The sequence below is a fragment of the Zingiber officinale genome, chromosome 5A (genome assembly GCF_018446385.1).
Source record: "Zingiber officinale cultivar Zhangliang chromosome 5A, Zo_v1.1, whole genome shotgun sequence".
Classification (NCBI taxonomy): Eukaryota; Viridiplantae; Streptophyta; class Magnoliopsida; order Zingiberales; family Zingiberaceae; genus Zingiber; species Zingiber officinale.
In genome coordinates, this window is record NC_055994.1 from 94,985,949 (window position 1) to 94,995,460 (window position 9,512).

Genomic DNA, 9,512 nt, shown 5'->3' on the forward strand with positions numbered 1-9,512 from the left:
TGGAAAAGATCACGTAGACATTCAACCATGATTTTAAGGGGGGAGAATGGACAAAAATTAGAACGGCGCGCTTTCCATTCGAAAACATCAAAAGAGACCTACTGTTTTGATACAATCATTACACTTTTATACAGTGCAAATTTATTGATTTATTTTTTTAAAAAAATTAAATGTTGTCATCAATGCAAATAGGATAAAGAAGGTGGATAATAATTAAGAATAAGAATATTAATTCGAAACTTTAAAAATAATGGTGAGGCAATTGAATAATAATAATAATAATAAATTATTGGCGACGACGCAGACTCAGAAGGACCCGGAGAGGCGCGTCCACCGAGGCCCTCGGCGAGCTCCCGCCCCCTCCACCTCCATGAGGTCGCCCACCGCTTTGTCCCTGCCGCTCATCACCAGGTTGAGCAGCGCGGCCGTTGCGTTCTCCCTCGCCCTCTGACTCGCCCCCGTCGCCAAGTCCACCAGCTCCACAAGTATGGCGACGCCGGCTACCCTCCGGAACGCGTCCACGCTCTCGTAGCAACCCGCCACCTGGGAGATCACGGCCGTCCTCCATCACCCCGCGCCGCCCGTCCTTCACCACCAGCGCGAAGAGCGGCGGCGCGGCGACCTGCTCGACGAGGGTGGCGCGGTTGAGCGGGCAGAGGGCGAGGAGGAAGATCGCCTTGAGCGCGTCCTTGATGGACCGGGTCGGCGCACCGCTGGGGCGGCGGAAGAGGTCCGAAAGGGCGGAGATGAGCGGCCGTTTGGATCCGATGATGGGGCGGTACTCGACGACGGAGAGGAGGCTGTAGAGGGTGGCTGCGGCGTTCTGGGCGGCGGGAGGGCAGGGGAGGCGAAGGGCGGCGGTGAGCGCGTCGAGGATGCCAGGGGTGGACATCACGGCCTCGCGGGCGGAGATGGAGAGGTTGAGCAGGGCGGCGGAAGCATTCTCCAGGACCTCAGTGTCGGAAGAGTCGCGTTCCAGGAGGGGGACGGCGCGGAAGTTGGCGAGGGGAGGGCGAATCTCCGGGTCGTGCTTCGAGAGGAAGCGCGGTGGTAGCCGATCGGGCGGGGGAGGAGGCAAGGCGGTGGACGAGAGATCGAGCCTTTCGATGGTTCAGTGGCTTGCTTTATCAGTAATAGCCCACAGAATGCGACGGTGGATGAGGATCCGAAGCGGGAAGTGGGGAGTTAAATTCATGGCTAAGCGAACTCGGGATCAACACGTGGGAGTTGATGAGGATGGGGCCTACACGTGGAAGAAATCTCTCGCCACGTGCTTGATGCTGCTGGCGTTAGTTTGGTCAGGAGTAGTAAACACTAGACGCATTTGATTTTTGATTAGGAACTGAGAAAGCAATGCTGCTTGGAGTATTCATAGTTGTTACTCAGTGTTTAGAGAGAGTTCTTTCGTTGCCATATTTATATTTATGTGAATAAAAAATTTTACACATCATTTCATTATCAGAAAACTCTTTCAACAACTCTGGTAGTGTCATATTTTTTTTTATAAATTATTTAAACGTGACATAAAATAATTAAATATAACATAAAATAATTAATATATCATAATTAATCATCCTATCTGAATTAAGAATGTTAACTTAGGATGTGATTTCTGGTTGACAGCATTTATACCTCGCTCCTCTCTTTAATATAAAAAAATGTCAGTGTCGAGCTAGGAAAGAGATATTCAGGATTGACTTTATGACATTCAAGTCAGTCACTGGAACAATAGAAGCAAGCAGAGTAACAGTAAGTACATGCATAAATAGTGAATAACGCGAATCTCCGTCAGTACATGAGTCTCCCCCTTATATAGTACCTCAGTAGGTGATGTGCACGCTCCTTAAGGCGTGAACACATTCTCCAAACTGTTATATGTGTTGACGATAAAATTCATGCACTTTATTAATGATAATATGTGGTATATAAATACCATTACAAGTGAAAAATAAGAAGCACATAAAATACTAAAACATAGAAATTACTAGAAAATAAATAAGTATTTTCTAATAATAATTATTCCATAATAACTACGAAATAAATAAGTATTTACAAATAATAATTAATTTCTAATACGCCCCCTCAAAATGGTGTCCCAGAAATGACATCAATCATGTTGTAAATAGCAAACAACCGAGGTCAAGAAAGTGACTTGGTAAGTGCATCAGCCAACTGATCCTCAGTAGGATTATATGAGTAACTCGTAGCTCGGAGGCCTGCACCAGATCACGAATAAAGTAATAGTCAATAGTCAGATGCTTCATCTGTGAGTGGAAAAAAAAAAGATTAGCTGAATGATAGGTGACACCTAAATTATCAGTGAAAAGCATAGTAGGTGTGGTAACCGGAAGAAGCAGGTCTGTCAAAAGTGACTTAATCCATTAGATCTCAGACGCCACAAAGACAATGGCACGATATTCAGCCCCAGTCGAAGAGCGCGCAATTGTGCGCTGTTTGGTAGATTTCTAGGAAACCGGATTAGCACTTAGAAAAATAATAAATGCACCCATAAAACACTGATCATCTGGATCTCCTGCCCAGTCCGCATCGGAGAAACCATGAAGAGTAAGAAATGTATCCGTAAGAAGATGAATGTCAAGATTCCTAGTACCATTGAGATACGAAGTAGACGCTTCACAACACCCCAATGCATCTTTGAAGGAGCATGCATAAACTGTAAAAGCTTGTTAACAACAAAAGAAATATCAGGACGAGTCATACGGAGATGTTGTAAGCTCCAAACTATTGGGGCAATTTCCCTAGGTCAAGTTTGACCAGTTTGACCAAGCTTGAGTTGAGTCAAGCTTGAGTCAGGATTTGAATTTTGATGTTTGACAATATAAGGAGATTGTTGGAGCAATCGTCCGATTATGGAAATGGTCAAAGGATTGACCAGGTTGATGAGAATACAAGTCAAGTAGGTCAAGGTTGACAGGAGACTTGACTGGGAAAGCCCTAACTGGATGTTAGGCATTTGAAAAGTCCCGGTGAGGAGCCAGATAACGGGAAAGTCCTAATGAGGAGCTAGGCAAGGGAAAGTCCTGGTGAGGAGCCAAGCGACGGGAAAGTCCTAGAATGGAGCTAGGCAGGAGAAAGTCCAAGTGTGATCTTGACAAAGGAGAAAGTCTTGGTGAGGAGCCAGACAATTGGAAAGTCCAAGTGTGATCTTGGCAAAGGTTGTAAGTCCAAGCATGTGGTCTTGGCAAGGTAAGTCCTGGTATGACTTGGCAAGGAAGACCCGACAACTAGGATGAGGCCGAAGGAAGCTCCTGAAGGCAAGGCGTGAAGGATGGGGAGATATTCGAGGGACGCAAGGCTGTTGGAGGAGGCTAGAAGGCTAGTTCGAGGTTGGTCGGGTGTGGCCAAATGCTAGTCATGGAGACCCAACAAGTCATGATTGACTGGAAGTTGGGTTTGGGACTTTGGACTTGAGTTTGAGTCAAGTTCAGAGTGTTCAATCGATCGGGCGATCAATTGAATAGGATCCAAATCGATCGGTCGATCGATTTGGACTGTGCTGCGATTGTGGGAAGACCCAATCGATCGACCGATTGATTGAGATGTGAAATCGCGAGCACAGAAGCTTTTCCAATCGATCAAGCAATCGATTGAGAGCTGCCAATCGATCGGACAATCGATTGGGCAACAGAAGCTCTCACGCGAACGCGAGAGCACAGAAAGGCGCTGAATCGATTGAGCGGTCGATTCAGGAAGTCTCAATCGGTCGATCGATTGGGAAGTGACCGTTGCGCAGGATGCAGGTGATGGACGGCTACGATTGTGCGGAGCTGACGTGGCAATCGATTGGGGTTGATTTCAATCAATTGGGAGCACAGGATATAGCCGTTGAGGAGCGTTTTCTCCGCAGTTCTTTGTGAACTTCTCCTGCGATCTTCAGCAATTTTCACGCGAGCTTCTTCCGATCTTCACCGCCAGTTCTTGAAGGCGCTTGGGTGCACTCCCAAGATTCAAGAGGCAACAACAAGTAACAAGTAAGCAACAAGAAAGTGTATTTCATTTATATCTTGTATTTTCTTCTTGTGTGAGTTGTATTGTTGGGTGTGAGTTTGTACGAGGCTTCTCCGCCTCCGGCTGCGACTGAGAAGGAGGTTTCCATAGTGGAGGAGCGTGTCGTATGTGGATCATTGGATTAGTCATCTCTTCTTGAGGTGGATACCAAGTAAATCTACTTGTTAACGTTGTGTGAGTCTTGTAGTTTATTTCCGCTGCATATCATCATCAAGACGCAACCGACGAGCGCGCGACGAGACGCTATTCACCCCCCCTCTAGCGGGCACATCGATCCCAACAATTGGTATCAGAGCGAGGTCGCTCTTTTATGGACTAACCGCCAAGAGAGCAAGAAGCTAGAGGAAGAAGATGGAGTCCGAATGACCACTCGGATGGGATATCCGAATTTCACCTCCGTACGACAAAGAAGACTTCAATTATTGGAGGACGAGGTTGGAAACTTGGTTCCAAATGGATTGAAATCAATGGGTTACATTGGAAAGATCCATTTGAGCCTCCAAAGGACAAAAAGGGGAAGCGCCTCCGACCTCGGCATTGGACCGAGGAACAAAGGGAGCAAGCGGAGGCGGATAAGGAGGTAACAAAAATTTTGTTAAATCTATTACCCTCTAACATAATTTTGAGTGTAGGTGAATGCACAGTGCAAGTGATCTTTGGAAAAAAGGTTATTGCCTATTGATCCGGTGGTAAGGACGGGGGACCCTCGCCGGCGGAAGGTCAACGACACGTGGGAGTCAAAGGTTAAGAGATTCAACCCCGAGACCCGACCGACCGGACTGAGAGGGCCGACCGGCTACCTAACCGACCGGACTGAGATGGCCGACCGACCGGGAATCCCCCGAGCCGAATGAAAGATAACCCGACTAGGGGTCGGGTTTCCGACGCTCAAGGTAAAAAGGTTTCCGGGCCGAGCGGGATGTCCATTCGGCCGGGGCACAAGGCAACAAAGACAGGCAGGAGCAATCTCATCCGAACATACGACCGGGGTAGAAATGATATGCCTGCCGAGCGGCAGAACCGCTCGACCCCTGGAACAGACAGGAAGCGAAAGAGGACTAAGGGGACAGGGGATAACATCATCCTCGAGAAGTCTGCCGCCGACAGGTAGCAGGGTTGGCGGCCGAGCCGTACACAGGATCATACGGTGGAAGCTTCCACCGTCACATCCGGGATATGCTCGGACGATTGCGGAATGACGTCAGAGGTACTTTTGTGACATAGGCTCGTTAAGGTATGTTTGGGGAAGCGTGCACGCATCGAGAAGCGTGCCCGCGCCTCCCCGGGGTCCTATATAAGGACCCCCAGACGTCGACGAAGGGATGGGCGATCCCTTACTGTAACCACAGTTACGCTGCCTCTCTCATTTCTCGTTGTCTAACTTGAGTGTCGGAGGGCCGTCGCCGGGAAATCCCTCCCAGCTCGGCTTCTTTGCAGGTTCGCCGGAGATCTACAGCACCAGCCGGAGACAGCGGAGCGTGCCACGTCCCTAGCGTCCGTTGACTCAGCGCTCGGACAGGATCAAATTGGTGTCGTCTGTGGGAACACACCTGAATCCGAACCTAGAAGATGGAAGAAGCTGGATGTCAACTTCTGGTAACGCTCTCTCCCGAGGAGCTCGAAGCACTTGTCCAAGTGCGAGCAGCAAAAATCGTGGAGAAGCAGCAGAAAGCTCAGGCCGAGCGGGTAGCGCAGCAGGAGACATCAGCCTCGGGGGGTCGAGCGCCACCCGAAGACAGGCAGGAACAGCTCTCAATATGGGGGCAAAATAAAGGACCGACCGACACCCAGATGGGGGCGCCGCCCGCCCCGATACCTTTTCATCGAGCTATGTTCCAGACGCCCTCGGAGGTAGCGCAAGCTAATCAAGACAAGGGATCTTCATCGGATGAAGCACCCGTCCGGGACGTCAGAAAAGGAAAGGCGCCCCGAACGGACGCGTCACCCGAGCGGATCAACCGACAGTTTTCATATGTCATTCTCCATGATCCACTGCCGAAGCATTATGTGCCCTCTACGATCGGGGAATATAATGGAACGCCCGACCCAGACGACCATCTGGGTAAGTTCGACAGCACTGCCACTCTGCATCAATACACAGATGGTGTGAAGTGCCGAGTATTCCTCACCACCCTCTCGGGGTCGGCGCATCGGTGTTTCCGGAGGCTGCCGGACGGATCTATCACAAGTTTCAAGGAATTTCGAACGGCATTCCTCCATCATTTTGCGAGTAGCAAGCGCCACCAGAAAACCAGCGTCAATCTGTTCGCCATCAAGCAAGGCACGAGGGAGCCGCTCCGAGCGTACATCCAGCGCATCAACCAGGTGGCCATGGGCATTCCAACGGTCACCTCGGAAACAATGATGAACGCGTTCACGCAAGGGCTCGTGGACGGTGATTTCTTCCGCTCGCTCATCCGGAAGCTGCCTCGGGACTACGACCACATGCTGCATAAGGCCAACGAATACATCAATGTGGAGGAAGCCCAGGCGGCGAGAAGAAAGGAAGCCCTGAGTGACCAACCAGCTTCCGCCGAACGGAAGCAGCCCGTCAGTCACCAGCCCGTCAGTCACCAGCCCCCCAGAGGACCGCGAGCCGAAGCCACCCATCCTCATCAACACACTCGGCCGCATGTCGTCCAGCAAGTCGCGGTTGATCGGCCCAAGCCAAAGGGGAAGGTATGGACCCCGATGTTTTGTTCACTCCATCAGTCTGCTACTCACAACACCCGCGACTGTCGGAGCCTCCCCCCCATCGCTCATCCTGCGCTAAGGAGCTACCGCCGCCGATCACCTTCACCAGACCGGCGACATCGACAATGGAGCCCCATTCAAAGACTAGAAAGGAGGTCCCCCGAGCGGTAGCATCGTCAGCAGCCCGGAGCCCACCATCGGGCGTCGCATGAACGACCTCGACCATCCGCTCGGGAGGAGGAGAATAGGGGCAACACATCTCGAAGCGAAATCAACATCATCGCCGGAGGCCCGACCGGAGGAGACTCCAATAGAGCCAGGAAGGCACACGCAAGGCAGCTGAGGATACATGTAGTCGGCTGTAGGCAGGAGAGGGCGAGCGGACCTGAGATCAGCTTTGGGCCCAGGGACCTCGAGAGAGTCGAAGTCCCACACGATGACGCCCCTGATCATTCGAGTGGTAATAACTAACTATACTATTCACCGCATTTTCATTGACACAGGCAGCTCGGTCAACATAATATTCAAGAAGGCCTTCGACCAACTACAAATCGACCGAGCTGAACTACTGCCAATGACGACCCCCTTCTACAGGTTCACTGGGAACGAAGTCTTGCCGGTCGGCCAGGTCCGACTAGCTATCTCGTTGGGCGAGGATCCGCTCAGAAGGACAAGGACCACCACCTTCATCGCGGTTGATGCTCCTTCTGCGTACAACGTTATCTTGGGACGACCGGCTCTCAACGAGTTCCGGGCGGTCGTCTCTACCTTCTGCCAGAAGATCAAGTTCCCGGTGGAAGATCAAGTAGGGGAGGTGCGGGGAGACCAGCTGGTAGCTCGAAGATGCTATGTGGAGATGGTCCGAGCTGAAGCCAAATCCACTCGGAAAGTGCCGCGAGTTGAGGTAAATACTATAACCGAAAAACCACCTTCTTTGGTTTACGAAGAAAATGAGGAGGTGCAGATTGACTCTTCTCGACCGGAGGCCACCACCTTCATAGCATCCGATCTGGAGGAGAAGCAGAAGGAGAAGTTGATCAAATGCCTACGGCGAAACTGCGACGTCTTCACTTGGTCGACCCATGAGCTGCCAGGGGTCTCGCCAAGCGTAGCGCAGCATGAACTGCACGTCCGGCCGGACGCTCGGCCAGTGAAGCAAAGGAAGAGGGACTTCAGCACTGAGCAGAATGTATTTATCCGGGCGGAGGTAGAGAAGCTTCTGGAGTCCGACCACATAAGGGAAGTGCAATTCTCGAGTTGGCTCGCAAATGTGGTTTTGGTCTCCAAGCCGGGCAACAAGTGGAGAGTCTGCATCGACTTCCGGGACTTGAACAAGGAATGTCCGAAGGACTTCTACCCCCTGCCCCAGATCGATCAACTGGTGGACTCCATGGCCGGGTGCGAGCTGATATGCATGCTGGATACATACCAAGGCTATCATCAAGTGCCGCTCGCCCGAGAAGACCAGGAGAAGGTCAGCTTCGTCACGCGCGGACGACACATACTGCTACAATGTAATGTCGTTCGGGCTGAAGAATGCAGGAGCCACCTACCAGCGTCTGATAAACAAGGTATTCAGAGAGCAGATCGGACGCAACTTGGAAGTGTACGTGGACGACATACTTATCAAGTCCTTCCGGGCGGCCGATCTCTATGCGGATATGGAGGAGACCTTCCAAACATTAAGAAGATACGGAGTCAAGCTTAATCCTCAGAAGTGCCTGTTCGGAGCAAAAGGCGGGCGCTACCTGGGCTACATCGTGACCGAGCAGGGCATAGAGGCGAACCCCAGCAAGATAAAGGTATTGCAAGACATGCCGCCTCCCAGAAATCTTCGAGAGGTACAGCGTCTCACCGGTTGGATAACGACGCTGTCAAGGTTTATCTCTAAGACCGCCGACCGGAGCCTGCCGTTCTTCAAGATTCTGCGTAAAGCTACCAAGTTTCAATGGGACGAGGAGTGCAATCGGGCATTCGAGGAACTGAAGACTTACCTGAATTCCTTACCCGTGTTGGCAAAATCAGCCGTAGGTGAGCCACTCCGCATTTATTTATCTTCAACTGAGCATGTTGTGGGCTCAGCATTAGTAAGGCCGAGTGGCGAAGAACAACCAGTGTACTTTTTAAGCCATATCTTAAAGGATGCTGAGTCTCGCTACACCGGTCTCGAGAAGTTGGCCTTCGCCTTGGTCCTTGCCGCTCGGAGGTTGCGCCCTTACTTTTTGGCGCACACCATTATTGTGATGACGAACAGCCCGTTGGGAAAGGTACTCCTGAACCCTGAAGCATCCGGACGACTCATCAAGTGGACGACGGAGCTTAGCGAATTCAACATCCAATATAAACCCCGCTCGGCGATCAAGGCACAGTCCTTGGCAGATTTCGTGACTGAGGTACAAAAGCCCGAGCTCGAAGCTACATGGAAAATATATGTGGAAGGATCGTCCACTCGGCTCGGAAGCGGAATTGGGATCCTGCTACTTTCGCCTCAGGGAGAGCGGATGCATTTGTCCGTCCGGCTGAACTATCGAGCAACAAATAACGAGGCAGAGTACGAAGCCCTCATAGTCGGACTGCAGGCCGTAAGGCATGTTGGAGCTAGCCGGGTGGTGATCCACTCGGATTCCCAGCTAGCCGCTCAACAACTCATGGACACCTTTGAGATAAACAATGCAAGACTCAGGCTGTACGCGGAGGCCTTTGAGAAACTCAAGACCAGCTTCATTGAGGTGGTGGTCCAGAAGATACCCCGAACGGAGAACCAGGCGGCAGATGAATTAGCCAAGCTA

At 51.1% G+C, this 9,512-nt stretch overlaps 1 pseudogene; it reads right to left on the minus strand.

Moving 5' to 3' along the window:
• Nucleotides 1–109: 109 nt before the first annotated feature.
• Nucleotides 110–1,111, minus strand: LOC121979808 (annotated as a pseudogene).
• Between the last annotated feature and the right edge of the window lie 8,401 nt (nt 1,112–9,512).